The sequence below is a fragment of the Microcebus murinus genome, chromosome 15 (assembly GCF_040939455.1).
Source record: "Microcebus murinus isolate Inina chromosome 15, M.murinus_Inina_mat1.0, whole genome shotgun sequence".
Classification (NCBI taxonomy): domain Eukaryota; kingdom Metazoa; phylum Chordata; class Mammalia; order Primates; family Cheirogaleidae; genus Microcebus; species Microcebus murinus.
Window position 1 is genome coordinate 63,746,906 of NC_134118.1, and position 16,571 is coordinate 63,763,476.

Below are 16,571 nucleotides of genomic sequence, written 5' to 3' on the forward strand. Positions count from 1 at the left end.
ATCCAGAGAAGTGTTTAAAAGTCTTTTATGCAAAAGCATGCCTGTCTTTCTGCATCAGTGAGCAGTAGTGCGCACCAGAATTTCCTGAGAACACAAAGACAAAGTCAAGTCCATCCACTGTTGATGAGATGCCAGAGGAGTGGGAGGTGGACTTCGTGTCAGCCCTTAGTCGAAGCTCTTGCTGCCTTTTGTCTACATGCTGCCCACCAGTGTGAGTAAAGTGGACTTCTTTAGGAGAATCATGTTTGATGGTCAGGACCTCTGAGTCATTTCTTCCTAAGTGGAATACGCAACAGATAAAGGAGTAGTGGGGTAATACAGGTTAGCTACTCTTTCCAGCTCAGAAGGAGTTGATGAAGCCCATAGATGCATTCAAGAAGCCCACGGGATGCTCAAGCTGTGGACAGTGTCTAATGTGGTCATCCAGAGTGGACACTGTGGAGGCAGCGGCGTTTTCCTGCATAGCTCCGGAAACTCTGGACAGGGATTACAGGATCCGATGGCCCCTAGATAAAATGAATGGGACTAGTTGCAGAGGCAAGGGCTCCCACTCAGCTCTTCTAAACTTCTTCCTCTAGTTGATGCACTGTAAGAGACTGTCAGTGACTAAGTTCCCGTCATTGTTCGGCATCCCTGCCCGCATGTCCCACAGCTCACTCTGGGAGGGCTGAGTGTGCAGCCCAAAGACTGGGCAGGACCTCCAGAGAATACAAAGAAGTTCATCAGCTGTGAGGATGGGTGACAGCAGCCTCCACCTTGAATAGCTTTTGGAGCAGGAAAGGGAGGTGGGTCTCAGGAAAAATACCTCCATTTGACAGACAGAGACTTTATGCTAAGCCGACTGGATCCATTCTGCTTGTACCCACAGAGCAGCCCTGAGCAGCAGTCTCCGTAATCATGGGACAGAAGTTTGATCCTATGGTCCTGGAGCCCCACAGAGTGTCCACCACGCTGGCTTGCTCACATAGTGACCACGTCATAGTGATGTGATCTCGGTTTGTCACTGAAGCCAAAGCCTAAGAAATCAAGGGCAATCACTTGATGAAACCTCACGGTCAAACCTTCCCAAATCTTGCACCAATCATAGTTGGATGTTGGAAAGCCGTGTAAAAAAGCACAACCATCTCTGGGCTTCCAACCACGCCTTCAGAGTCTTGGTAGAGGATGCGCAGTCCCTTGTAAGTGAAACGTTTGCAGGAAGACTTCCATGGGTGAAGGGCAGGGGGAGCTGTGGGGGTGGGATGTGCAGGTAGCAGCCCCACCTGGACCCATCACTCCTGCACTCTGTCGAGGTGATCTCTGTGCACTGTGGCTGTGTCATCCCAATGCCACCCACGGCAGTGTCGCAGAGCATGGGGCGCCCACGCTACCCGCAGCAGTGCAGGCGGCCGGCAGCTGGGGCGCGGCCCGCAGCCGGCGCAGGGTGGCCACTCGGGCGTGCACTGCGCCACTGCTCGCTGGGTGTGGCTGCCGCGTCTGAGCAGGGATATGCTGGTGGCTGCTGCCCTGTTAGTATTTTTAGTATGTTTCCTTCCAGTTTTATTTTCTATATGATGTGTATATGTATGTATCATATATGTATTACTAAATATATGTAATAAGTATATCATATATCTTACATATAACACATTTTACTTGTTATAGCATAAAAACCAGGTTGTATCACATTTATTTTTGTAAATGTTATATTGTATGTTCCCTAGATAGTACGTTTTGAAAACATGATGTTTAATGGCTTCTCCACTATTCAATTCTATTGACAAACATAATTTTATAACCAATATTTTTGCTGCAATAGATAACACTGATGTGAGTATATCTGTACATAAATCTTTTCTATATACGTACTTTGTTTTGTTTAAAGTCGCAGTTTCCAAGACCCTATTGACGATGTTAAGTGAGGACTTACTATACTTAAGAAACGGCCTTCCCACAGTAAGTGACCCAGAGACATTTACTCTTGCAGTCACTTGATTGATTAGAGTGTATGTGAAGTGTGGCGTGTTCATTAGTGAATAAGTCTAATTATAAACAAACCGAATGAATTTACACTTAAATGTTTATCATTTGTTTCAAATTGACATAGAATCTCTTGAATGTTAAGTAGTCCTCTTGCTTTTATCAGCTTATTATAGTCCATTGATATTGTATTGTTAACTAAAGCAAGTTACTGGTTTTGTTTTCTGTTACTAGCTTCAGTCAAGCAAAGACGGAAAACACTCCATTTAGGAAAGAGGCAAAATTTAAGGCAAAAACAAACAAACAAACAACTCCCCACCAAACTCACTAATTGAAGTCTTTTGCTTCACAAAATTTTGCATAATCCGTTTTGTTTTCTGAACACGCCTCAGAATCTTGCCTCTCCTGTTACTTCATATTATTGAACACAGACTTGAGCAAACGGAAGCTCTGTGCTGATGTAGATTGCACTCTTTCCTTTCACGTGTTGGGATATTTCCTTCTTGCTAGAGCACCTCCCCTCACCAACCAGTTTTAGAACTTGCGTGAGAGTTACGTTTGAGCAATCAGAAATTAGACGCTGTTGACATAAAAATCTACATATTCATAGCTTTTATAAAGCTACCTACTTGGAACTTCTCCAAGACAGGCATCCTGCGTGGGCCTAGCACAGTGTCTGACAAAAAGGGACACACACAATAAAAAATTGTGGCATTAAAAACCATCTTGGAATGTAAAGGAGGCTAATACTATGGACATAGTTTATGCTGAATATTATTCATCTTCCCCAAAATAATTCTAAAATAATTGGAAAAAATAGCTTGCAGAAAATTCAGCTTTTTGTCTGGAATTTTGGAGAGTTTTTTTTTTTTTTTTGACCTGAAGTGTTTATATCTCTTCTTTGTCCCAATCATGAACAGAAAATTGCAAAGCAGAACAAAGACTCAATTCTTGCTGCTCCAGTGGGACTTCTGTGTGAATTTCAGCTGCAGTTCTGTTGGTTATCCTGACTGAGGCCACTACTTTTAAACACTAGTAAATTTAATTGATATAAAAGTAAATTGATTTGTTTGTTTGTTTACTTTTTTATCTTGAACTTTTCCTATTTCTTTTTTTTTATTATTTGTATAGATTTAGAAGGTACAAGTGCAGTTTTGATACATGAATATATTGCATTGTAAAGTCCGGGCTTTTAGTGTAACCATCACCCAAATAGTATACATTGTATCCATTAAGTAATTTGTCATCTCTCACCCCCTCCCACCCTCCTATCCTTCCGGGTCTCCAGTGTCTACTATTCTACTCTCCATTTCCATGTGTACTTATAAGTGAGAATATGAAGTATTTGGGTTTGTATGTCTGAGTTATTTCACTTAAGATAATGGCCTCCGGTTCTATGTATGTTGCTGCAAAAGACATGATTTCATTCTTTTTTATGGCTGTGTAGTACCCCGTGGTATCTATCACATTTCCTATATCCAGGCATCTGTTGATGGACATGTTGGTTGATTCCATATCCTTGCCATTATGAATAGTCTGCAGGTGCAGGTGTCTTTTGTTATGATCACTCTTTTCCTTTGGGTGGGTACCCAGTTGTGGTAGTCCTATGTTTAGTTCTTTGAGAAATCTCTATTCTATAACAGTAAATTTAAATAATACAAATTACATTCATAGCTTACAAGGATTCTGTCATGTATATTGCCTCATTTAATTCTCAGGTAATTAAACTTGACTAATACTTAACACATAGTCTTGTGCCTTAAGTGTTAGTGTCCTTGTTATTTCCATTTTATAGCCAAGATTTCGACATGCAGATTTAGAGAGATTGACTAGCTTACTCACTCGAATGTCCGAGCTAGAAGGCAAACTTGTCTTCTGATGGTTTCCCCTACACCATGAAGTCTCTAAAATTGTGAAATAAACTTGGTTTTATAAGAAGAATCAGATTCTTTCCAGCTACAGAGACGTTGAATCAACTTCTTCTCCTCCCTGGCTGTAAGAAGGAGAGAAGTTGCAGCACATAGAAAACTGCATGCGCCACATGGCTCCTGGAGGTGGCCTCTCCTAAGCTGTCCTTCTGTGTCCCTGTCTGCTCACAGCGCTTCAAAAGTGGAAGAGCACAGCTGCACAGATCCCAGGTCACAGACAGGGTGCCAGGCTCCCCGTCCCCCAGCCTTTTCCTCCCCACCTTCCCACTCGTCTGGTTCATTAGGAATATAATGTCACTGTCACCAACAGTGCAGTTGTGGACAGAGGATTAGAGATATTCTAAAAGGTGCCAGACTTAGGACACTAGCAGCAGTGTGGCTGGCCTGTCTCAATGGCAGCGAGCGACGAGTGCACTGTTACATTTTTTTGACTTTCACTGGAGTCAGTTATTAAATATAGCCATTATCAAATAATACAGACTGAAACAATGCTCTAATTCCAACAACCGTATGAAGAGAGTTAGCAGTAGTGCAGTGAGTAGCACTGAAAGAAGTTTCTGCTTAATCAATATAATTTTTACAAGGATGAGAAATAGTTTAATGGCAGATCACGTATCAGATTTAACAACGATAAGTTTTTTGGGAAAAGAGTTAGCAGATTGGAATGCATCACCATTTGACAAATCATGGTTGAATGACAACCACAGGTTGACTAAGAATACGTGATCTTAGCAAAAATCAACCAAAAATTCTCACAGAATTTGATTCTGTGAGAATCAATTGGCTTTATGAAATTTACATTAAAGAATAGCATACGTTTCATTATTTATTATAAATTGCACATTGCACATCCTTTATATTGAATATGTGTGTGTGCATTATCTAGTCCACTGAGGCTGCTATTACAAAGTGCCATAAACTGCGTGGCTTATACACGACAGAAACGTATTGCTCACAGTGTGGCGTCCGGGAAGCCCAGGATCAAGGCAGCAGCAGATTTTGTGTCTGGCGAGGGCCTGTTTCCTGGCTCACAGGCGGCACTTTCTCACTGTGTCCTCACGTGGCAGACGGGGCAAAGGAGTCTTGCGGAGATCGCTTATACAGCACTGATCCCATTCATGAGAGCTTTGCCCTCGTGACCTGACTCCTAAGACCTCAGATCCTAATACCACCACCTTGGAGGTTAGGATTTCAACATGTGAATTTTGGGGGCATAAACAAGATTCAGCCCACTGACTGAATGTTAATGTCAGAGAGAGAGAGAGAGAGAGAGAGAGAGCTTTGAGAATGAAAGGGGGTGTGATTAACACATTTGTTGGAACTCCAGGTAAAATCGGGACTCTCCTACTCAACACGAAAACCTATGGTCCCCACAAAAGTCCCCAAGGCTAGTCAAGCGCGGCCTCCCTCCGGGTTGGCTTGTTTCCTCAGCGTCTCCCTCCTCCACCGGAGGCGCTGCACAATCCCTCCTAACAGGCTCTCTCCTCTCGGAGTGCGTTTGCCACAGGCATCACAGGAGTGTTAAGTTACCCCCCAAGGGCGTGCTTAATCTTTTTCCCAAGCCCTGCACGTCAGATCCATTTCTGGCACCCATTAGCTCTGACGCTATAGAAGAGTCTCTTAAAGTCTGTGAATCCTAATTTTCTTACTGCAAAATGGGACTGACAGTACCCACCATGCAGGTTGTTTAAGGATTAGAAATAGTACATGTAAAGTGCTTCTCTATGCTTGGCACAAAACAGATGCTCAAGGGATGGTATTCTTTTGCTGTCATTGTTACTGCTACTACTACTTTACTTGGCGCTCCCTGCCTCAGACTCCGTGTTTTGGACACATCCCCGTTACTTGGGACCCAGGGCTATGATTGATGGGTCTGAGCCTTTAACCCACTCTCTAAACGGATGGTTGCTCCATCCCTTCCCTTCTCATGCCCAGTCCTGGCTCGTGGGGTGGTGGCCACAGTGAGGGATGACCAGTGGTCACTCTGCTCATTTTCCAAGAAGAACCTGATACTTAGGGATGGGCCTCCGGGAACAGCTCCAGACCCTCAGGCCTGTCCCTTGCCCTAGCTAAGTGACCCAGCAATGGGCATGACACCCAAGTCAGGCTGATCAGAACACTTCAGCGCTGGTCCAGTGGTCATGGGCACAGAGGACCTATGAGAATCCCGCCCTGGAAGGAAGCAAAGGAGTGGGTCCCTCTGATCGAGAGCTGGGGGCTCAGGAGGTGATGGAGACATGTTGGCCATCTAGAGGAGCCGGTGTGAGTCTGAAGTCAACGCCAGAAAGAATTAGACTCAAGAGATGGTGGGAGAGTTTTGCTAGGACAGTTGTCCCTGAGATCCAATTGCATTCTGACCCTCTCTGGAGGTACACTGAGCACTCCGCTCCACTCTTCTCAAAGAGCAACACTGCAACTCTGGTTCCTTTCCTTCCTTCCTTCCTTCCTTCCTTCCTTCCTTCCTTCCTTCCTTCCTTCCTTCCTTCCTTCCTTCCTTCCTTCCTTCCTTCCTTCCTTCCTTCCTTCCTTTCTTATCTCGCTATGTTGCCCAGGTTGGACTCTAACTCCTGGGCTCAACCGATTCCCTTGTCTCAGCCTCTGGAGTAGCTGGAACTACAGGCACGTGCCACCACATCCAGCTCTTTGGTTTTCTTCCCTGAGTCTCCAATAAATAGGAGCCTTTGGCCTTGCAAAATGCAATACTGTATTTCATTAAACCTCAAAGACCTCTAATTACTACCTGTCTGCTTATTAAGGATTTCTTAAGAGTTGTACGTTTCCAGAATAGTCACAATACCTTTTATTCCCCAAGAGGACTCTTTTGTGTAGATGCAGCATGGGGAGGACACGTGAGGCTATAGCTGGGGATCCAACACAGTGATTTTGTGGGACACTGCCATTTGCTCTCGACCTTTGCCTGAGTTAATTCAAGTCAGCTTTCGTTCACCTGCAGTGACAACTTAAAACATCCCTAATTGGCACTCCCAGACGCCCCAGTTCTAGCAAGGGGGAGTCTGACACTCTCTGCCCCCGCTCTAGGGAGAATAGGCTCCCATTTAGGGCAAGCTAACTCTTACTGGTTTATGTCAAATGCTTAAAAGAAGCACATGGCTTGACCCAAATAAAAGGCGTGAGATGCCAGTGCCCAAGCCCTAAGGAATCTGAGTCTAGAAGACTCTTGTGCTCCAGGTGGGTCAGAAGTGACTTCTGTGACCTTCCTGCCTGTCTGCTGGATCTCTGCTCCCAGGAGTCCACGTAAACCACAGACTGGATACACTGCTCTGCTCTGAGGGAGACACACGGTGTCCAATTCAGGGAACCGGCGCCTCTGCACACACCCCGCCAAGCCACTCCAGCTTCTGCAAGTCGAAGGTTAATGCCCAGGGAAGGTGAAAATCTACTTTAAAATTGCTAGTGAAAGGTGGGCCTCATAGTAGGAAAGATAGAACTGGGCTAATGTAGCAGCCTGGTTTCCATAGAAACGAGATGCAGTTGAATCAAATGCATGACTAAACTTTTCCACCCTGGTTTTCAGCCTGGAATGAGGCTGGAAGAGGGTGTGTACTGACCCTGCAGGCTCAGTGAGAATTTTGACAGCAAAGCCCTCCGTGAAAACCCACCCAAAGCAAATGGCAGTGATTCCCCCCCCCCCCACATCACCACCAAAATTGTGTAGGGCCCCAGCTACGGCTTCACGGGCCCTACCCACCCTGCACTTATGCAAAGGAGTCCTGCTTGGGGAATAAAAGATATTGTAACCCATTCTGGAAACATATTACCCTTAAGAAATCCTTCATAAGCACAGGGGTAGTAATTTGGATTCTGTGGGGTTTAATGAAACTCAGAACCCCAATCTGTGAGGATAAATTCCACGTGTGAGCGAAAACACGGCATACGGGTAGCCTGAGAGCCAAGGAACAACTTGGATTGGTGGCCAACTTTGTGAGTCCACCACTTGCCGAGCAAGCCCGTGCTGGTCCGCGAGCCTGTGTTTCTCTCTCCGTGTGGAAGATGTCACCTGTCTGGTGTCTGGGCTTACGCAGCTTCTTCTCGAAATAAGAGTCAGTGAGTCGTGTGGGGATCGTCACGCCAGTGATACCGACATTGGCAAGGGTGGCGATGACAAATGTCTGGTGTGTCCCATGCAGAGGAACTCGATGGAGGCCCAGAGACAGGCCAGTCACTGTTCAGCCGCCTCCTGGGAACCACCCTCTCGGCTCTGAGGGCCCCGAGAGGAAGCTCGGACGGTCTGGGAGCGACGCTGGCTCGTGGGGCCTGAAGGGTTTCTTGCCGGGGCCCGGCAGCTTTCCAGGCACATCTTCGGTAGGATCATACGTAGGCGCTTTGTGACGTTTAACCACCCAGGCACCGTCATCCTTGTCATCACCAGCTGGTTTGGTGACAGTAGCAAGAACCTTCTCTTTATTCTTTTCAATCCTGCATTTGGCGGCTGAGGCCTGGCTCAGGCCTGTCCACGGCCTTTCCAGACCGGGAATATCCACCGGTTCCTCTGACAAGGTGGGGTTCGGCTGCAGGGGGCTTCTTCGTTTTAGGCTTCTCAGCTTTGAAGTTACCCTTCTCGACCTTGCTGCTCCAGGTTTCCTTCCTTAGCCTCCAGCTTCTCGGCTGCTCCGCCTACCATCTGGCAGGACGGAAGAGGTGGGTTTGTTTCGATGCAACTAATGACGGAAGCAGAGGCGAAAGCATCCCTGTTGCTTCATCGACTGCGTGAAAGGCTCTGAACACAGGGGTTCCTAGACCGGCAGCACCGGGGGAGGCCAGCTGCCCGCAGAGGAGGAAGGGGTTTAGCAGCTGAAATGCTCCATGCCGGGCGGGTCGCAGGAGCACGGCAGGGCTCGCGACTGTCCACACAGGGAGGAGCCACTCAGCGGAGCTGCTCTGAGCGGGCCACCTCCGGCAGGCTTCCTGGCAGGTCCCTCCTGGTTAGTAAGAGTGGATTCAGGCCCGTCGGTGTTTCTCATTTCCTCCAGGACAGCAATTAGGGCACAGACCGTTTCCTCTTGCTGCTGTAACAAATTACTACAAACTGCAAACAACGCAAGTTTATTATCTTGCAGTTCTGGACGTCAGAAGTCTGAAAATGGGTCTCCCGGGGCTGAAGTCCAAGTGTCCGAGGGCCCGTGGCCTCCTCTGCATTAGGGACCCTTGTGATTTCACTGGGTGCCCCCCAACAGTCCAGGGTACTCTCCCTAGAGATGGTAGCTCCATCTGCTACCTTAACCCCCTTTGCCGTGGAACCCGCCTTAGGCACAGGCTCCAGGGACGGGACGGGGACATCTCTAATGGGCCACGCTTCTGCCTACCAGGGGGCATCTCCAGTTTGTCAGGAGCAGTCCCTACAGCACACCTTTGGTTTTACAGTCTTCACTGCTGGAGACTCAGAGATTCTCGGTTTCAACTATTTGGCGGTGAAGATGGGGGTCCATGGCTTATCATCTATTGTCATTTCACTTCTTCACTGCTGTGCCAAAGCCAGTAGCTTTACCTACCCGTGGTGTTATCTCAGTACCCCTTTGCTGATCTCATTTCATGACACCCAGATTAGTTCTCACAATAACTCTTTTAAATTGATACAATCATTCCTGGACTGATCGTGGGGAAAATTATAAAATTACATGCTACAATGACATTTCCAAATTCAAGGACTATGTCTATATTGCCCACAAAAATGCAAAGGATTTATGTCCTTAGTGATCCAGTCCCTTGCACGTTTGAGTCTTTTTAAAAGAAATCTTTGGCCACTAGAGGGAGACAACTCTTTGAAGAACTCAAGCCATTTTGCACATTTGTTTGTGGTATAGATAGACCGACACGCTGCTTATGTTTAAAAATGATATCAAGGGCTAACGTGACAGGTTGACAGGGAAGGGGACAATTCCTCCCCTCGTCCTTAATGTCCACCTCGGGGAACAAGGTTCTCCAGCATCTTCACGACTCACTCTTCTTCAGAGCAAGGTCTTACCCAGCCATTGGTGCTGTGACATTCAGAAAAATCTCTGTCTTTGAAGCATACTTTGGGGAAAGAAAGACCAATACCTTGTCAGAACTGATCCCATATAGAAACACAGAATCCCAAAGATTCTAAGTCCATAAGTGGTTTCTCGTAGGGTCTAAAACAGGGGCCATCGCTTACCCAGACAAGCCCTGCCCCAGCCACGTGCCGCCTGGCTAATAATTGTTCTGAAATGGGAACAAGGGTGCATTTTCTCTGTTAGAGAGTTCCGGGTTCCCTGACACGAGATTTGCTCCTGATATCTTACAGTTTAAGATAGGCAACTTCTGCAGCAAGGAGGTTGCTTCCCATGGGGTAAAATGTCTCATAAGGTAATCATGGGAGCCCAGTCGGGACTCTTCGGAGAAAAATCAGCCACAGATGCCAAGCAGACAGTTTAGAAATACAGAGACTACAGACAGGGTCCGCACGGATGAAGCTCAATGACTTTAGCTTAATGCTACGTATGATAGACCTTAAACAGGTGAGGGTTTTTCAGATAACAACACCTGCCCGCTTCCCCTCCCTCTCTTAACTTTTGCACAGAGATTCCAGTCTACCCTGGAATCATTGCCACAAAAACACAGATTCTATGGGGATGTGCCATTTTGCTGATGTGATTTGGAGAGGTAAAAGGGCCTCAAACTATGACTGTGAGTTAATAATACATCTTGGAGAAACCAGTGCTGTTCTTTTTTTTTTTTTTTCTTTTTCAGAATCACCTTAATAATAGAACACAGGATAGATAAATGTAAAAATAAGCAGGGATCAAAATTCTTTCTCAAATAACATGTATATTCTTTTAAAACGTAGATGGATGTGTGAAAATAGTGCCTGTGTGCTAGACACATCTCTTTGCCATGTCAAAGAGATTCCAATATAGACGGATTTAATCAAATAGTTCAGCTTTCTTTCTCTCCTCTTAACTTTCAAAGGTAAGGGAGTGATTTGGGAACGGCAGGACGGCCTTGCCCCACAAGAACATTCAGGAATCCAGGCTGGTGTATTTGGTTGTGTACTGTGTTCATATATTTATGTGTTGATATAGATTTGATGCTCTGGAAATTTAAATTTCAAGCAAAATAAGGTTTCAAACTTACCTGACATTAGAATCTTGTGGGGAGTGTCAACAATTGTACTTGTGTCCCACTCCGGGAGATCATGATGAATTGTTCCAAAATAACATTCATCAGAAATCAAGCAGGTGGGCGGGGAGAGGAGGGAGGAAGGGAAGGGTGAATTTATACCTAACAGGTACAATGCACACTACCTGGGATATGGGCGCACTTATAACTTTGACTCAAATGGTACAAAAGCAATTTATGTAACCAAAATATTTGTACTCTTGTAATATTCTGAAATTTAAAAAAGGATAATAAAGAAATGCTATGAAAAAAATCTATGCCTACAAATTTGATAACCTAGATGAAATGGACCAATTCTTTGAAAGACACTGGGTGCCTTACACAAGAAGAAACTTACACAAGAAGAAATAGACAATCTGAGTAAGCTTGTGTCTATTCAAGAAATTGAATAAATAATTAATAACCTTCTAAAACAGAGAGCACCAGGCCCAGATAAGTTCATTGGCGAATTTTACCTAATGTTTAGGAAATAAATTATAGCAATTCTCTGCAAGCTCTTTCCATAGGATAGAAGCAGAAGGACTACTTCCCAATTCATCCTATGAGGCTGAGGCGACTATAGTACCAAAACCAGACAAGGAATTATAAGGAAAGAAAACTGACAGACCAATATCACTCATAAACATAGATACAAAAATACTTAACAAAATATTAGCAGATCAAATCTAACAATGTGCATCATGATCAAGTGAGATTTACCCAAAGTATGCAAAACTTGTTCAACTTTTGAAAATCAATTAACGTAATTCATTACATCAACAAGCTAAAGAAGAAAAATTGCTTGGTCATATTAATAGATGCAGAAGCATTTGACAAAAATCCAACACCCATTCATGATAAAAAAAACTCTCAGTAAACAAGGAATAGAGTAGAATTTTCTCAAATGGATAAATAATATCTACATAAAATCTATAGCTTGGGTCATACTTAATGGTGAGAAACTTGAAGCTTTTCCACTAAGATCAGGAACAAGGCAAGCATGTCCCCTCTCAGCACTCCTTTTCAACATCATACTGGAAGTCCTAAGCTAATGCAATAAGATAAGAAAAGTAAATAAAAGGCATACAGATTGGAAAGAAGAATGAAACTGCCTTTGTTCAAAGATGACATGCTCACCTATGTAGAAAATCCAAAAAAAATCAACAACAACAAAAAAACTTCTGGAATTATTAAGCAATTACAGCAAGGCTGGGGGAGATACAAGGTTTACATGCAAAAGCCAATTTCTTTCCTATATACCAGCAATGGGCAATTGGAATTTGAAGTTAAAAACACAATACCATTTACATTAGCACCCCCCAAAATGAATTATTTAGGCTTAAATCTAACAAAATATGTACAAGATCTACACGAGGGAAACTATAAACCTCTAATGAATGAAATCAAAGAAGTACTAAATAAATCCTATAGGTGTTAATGTAATATACACTATGTGCACCCTGTTACCTTTCTCAGATCAGAGAAATACCTGGATCCCAAAACATAGCTAGTCCTAAGGGTTTCAAGTAAGGGATCATGGACCTGAACCATTAAAAGCAAATAATGAACATATTACAGGCAAATAAACAATGGTGAGTGGGAAGAGAGGCAGAATAAATAAAGTTGAAATCTGAAAAAGCATTAATATGGGAGACGTTATCTACTGTGGACTCTGCCACTGTTGACCTTCGTGTTCCTGCTAGCAAGTTCCTTCATTATTTGACCTCAGCTTTTTCTTCTCCAAAATGAAGAGATTATCTCTATAATTTCTTCCATGTTCACAATGACATAATTCTGTGCTCCAGGTTCCTTTTGTCGAAGCAGTTCTTCCCAACCAGCAGCAACCAACACGTGGCTACTCTCTGTCAAGGCCGTTTCCGCTAACATGCTTCTACATGTTCCCTTCCTACTTTACATTTCAGATGTAAACTCCAACATATTCCTCCAACTGACCATTTTTTCCAGTTTTCTGGAAAAAACTCTGAGGAGTTTCTGTTGGTTTCAAATGAGTTTTTACATTTCAACTCTTTTATAATTATTAAATAATCCATCTTACTTCCCTCTGCAAACATGATGATGTCTCTTTATCCAGCAAAGACATAAAGAAGGAACATTAGGTCATTTGTACAAGAGAATTTGAGCCAGAACTCAGGATTGCTCATTCTTGACGGCTGTGCTGAGATCACTTCCCTAGTTCTATTTTGAAGATAAAGTTCCTTTGTTACCTTGGATCATGGTTTGAATTAGGTTAACTTCCCTCCTTTTTCTGATTTATATGATGAGGTGATTGCTTAAAGATGGCAATTCTCCTCCAGTCCTGATCTTGACAAATAGTATCACTCCGTCACCCAAGGCAGAACCTTGGGAGTCATCCAAGACCCTTCCCTCTCCCATACCACCCACACGTTCAATTAATCACCAAGGCCTGCTGATTTTGAAAAAAGTTGTAATATATTTCTGGCTTACGGAATATCAGAGGACATAATATAAACAACATCCATGAACCAACCCTCAAGTTTGTGAAATTGTAACATTTTTCATGCACATATATTAATAAGTAGAACATTATAGACAAAGTTGAAGCCCCCAATCCTGATTTTGGTATTTATAATTTTCATGGTGTTTGTACTGTTATTACAGAGCGTACTGCACTGCATGTTTATATATGAATATTTTATAGTGTGTGTATCCATCTGCAACTTGTTTATCTCACTTAGTATCGTTCTTGAGATTATCCAAGAACTAGACACTTAATTCTAGTTTGTTCTTTTGAACAGATATATAGTGTTCCATTATAAAATATTTTTGTTTTATTTTGGCATATTATGGGGGAACAGATTTTAAGGTTTCAATAAATGCCCTCCCCCCCACAAGTCTGAGTTTCCAGCATGACCATCCCCTACATTATATAAATATTGATGTCATTTATTAATACTCTTCTTAACTGCCATTTAGATTGTTTTTAATTTTTTGCTATTACACACACTGCTGCAGCATATATCCACGTATCTGTCTCCTTGTTCAAGCAAATGTAGCAGAGCATCTCCAGGGCGCACTGGACTGTGGTACACTGAGTCCTGTAAACCGGTTCAGGTGAGCCAAGATTTTTATCTCCTCTACTGATGGGGCAGGTGGGTGGGACCCCAGAGGCCAGGAACATCAGGGCTCTGGGCTTGAGTGGCCTTCTCTACCTCGCCAGGGACAGTGTCTACTACTTACACAATGCCTACTGTGGTGCAGACACCATATGGAAAGGGGCTTGTTTTACATAAATTAACTCATTCAATAGTCATGATAACCCTATGGGAAAGGTGCTACTATCATCTCCGGTTTACAGACAGGGAAGCTGAAGCAGAGAAAGAAGGTGAGTATTTTGACCAGAGTAAACTAGTTAAGTGTCAGAGGCAGTGACTAATTTCTCTGTGAAGACTGAGTGAAAACTGTAGGGCTTCTCTAGGTAAGTGCCCCAGAGTGGAATTGCTAGATCCAGGGGTAAGTGTGCCTTCAACTCTGCTGAACAATGCCACAGTGCTCTTCAAAAGGGTGATACTAATTTACGTTCCCACCAGCCTCTTCTCTTGCCAATCTGATGGATGAGGAAATGGTATGTCTTTGTTGTTTGCATTTGATTTTCCTTGATTTACTGTGAGGTTGAATATATTTTCGTAAGTTTTTTTTGTCTCTTTGTGTTTTCTTATTCTGTTACTTGACCATTCATTTCTTTTACCCTTTCTCTTACTTTTTTCTTTACTGATTTCTGGGGGTTCATTATGCATTCTGGATACGAATTCTTTGTGAGATAATTACATATATCTGCATATATCTCCTTCCAATGGTCCAGAAAAGCTGATATACTGAACTATATAGTTCAACGAATATATGAGACACTATTTTAATTTTACATTTACTTTTTTTTAAGTAAGAAGGAATGCCTATAAGCCATGTTCTATTTTTTGAGAAAATTTGCAGTCTTTTTAAATGGGCTGAATAAATTAGAACAACCTCAGTGTCAGACATCAGACAGGTTGATGATTCATCTTCTCAAGGTGGGTGAACATGACCAACCACCTAGGAAAAGCATAGCTCGTATCTGCAAGTGAGCAACTTTCCACAGCACTCATGGTTTCCTTTAGCAGACTTTTGGGGGTCACAGCTTTATAGGCTATTATCATTGGAACAGCTAAAACAAATATTTTGATATTACAGAAAATCTTTTTGCCTATTTCAGAAAGGACACTTAGAAATTTTGCTGTGACAAGATGCAGAATAAGTGTTGATTGAATTCTTATGGTGGTAGGATGTATATATTTGAAACAACTTCTCTCCTAGCTTCTGAACAAAGAGCAATTGTTACTCCATTCCTTTATATTCTCAAAAGCACTTATATCTTCTCAAGGTTCCTGTTACTCATGACCAGGCTTCTGGTTTCAATTTATTTTTTTTTAACTTTTTATTTTGAAAAAATTTTAGACTTACTGAAAATTTGCAGAAGTAACACAGAGTGTTCCCATAAACCCTTCACCCCAATTCCCCTAATGTTAACATCATATGTAACCATAGCACAGCTATCAAAACTAAGAAATTAACATTGGTACAATACTATTAGCCAAACTACAGACTTTTCACTCGGATCTGCCAATTTTTCCATAATACCTCTTTCTGTTCCAGGGTCCTACATGGGATTTATTTGTCACGTGTCTGTAGTTGCCTCTGGCTTCTGGGTCTTTGCTTGTTTTTCATTACCTTGACAATCTTAAGGAGCACTTGCCACATATAGCCCCCAATCTAGGTGTATCTGATGTTGTCCCACGATTAGACAGGAGTTATGAATTTTTGAAAAGAACACCACAGAGTGAGATGTCCCTCTCATCTCACTCTATGAGGAGGAACGTGACATTCACATGACATCACAGGTGACACTAACCTTCATACCCGGGTAATGTCATGTTTGCCAGGTTTTTCCATGGCAAACCTGCTATTTTTTCCTTTCCCTATACCGTACTTTGGAAATGAATCTCTAGGACTAGCCCACCCCCGTGGAGAGAAGTCGGGGATGAAACATCTCTTCCTGGAGTGAGGAGTACCTACAGATATTGTTCAGAATTCTTCTGTGGAGTGAGGAGTACCTACAGATATTGTTCAGAATTCTTCTGTAAGGACAATTTGTCACTTCTCCCTTGTGGATGTATTTATTTATTCATTATTTACTTATACCAGTACAGACTTGTATATTTATTTTATACTTTGGCTTATATTCCAATACTATGTTATTTATATTGTGGTTCAAACTGTTTTGGCTTCGGTTATAGGGAGCTCTTTTAGGTTGGCTCCTGTGTCCCTTTGACAATGCTCCAACCCTTGGTTTTTTGAACACTTCCTTACTTTCTGGTTCTTCCAATAATTTTAGCATCTATAGTTAGATGCTGCCTGCAACAGTTATTTCTGTAGAGCTCTAATGGTGATTTTTCTACTTTTCCCTCTCAGTTTAATCAAGATAAGCTAAAAATCTATATTTTTTTTCTTTTACACAGGCTTTGATTTTTCTTT

General features: G+C 43.0%; 1 pseudogene; it reads right to left on the minus strand.

Annotated features, from left to right (window-relative positions):
- Positions 1-340: 340 nt before the first annotated feature.
- Positions 341-8,529, minus strand: LOC142876386 (mesoderm-specific transcript homolog protein-like; annotated as a pseudogene).
- Between the last annotated feature and the right edge of the window lie 8,042 nt (positions 8,530-16,571).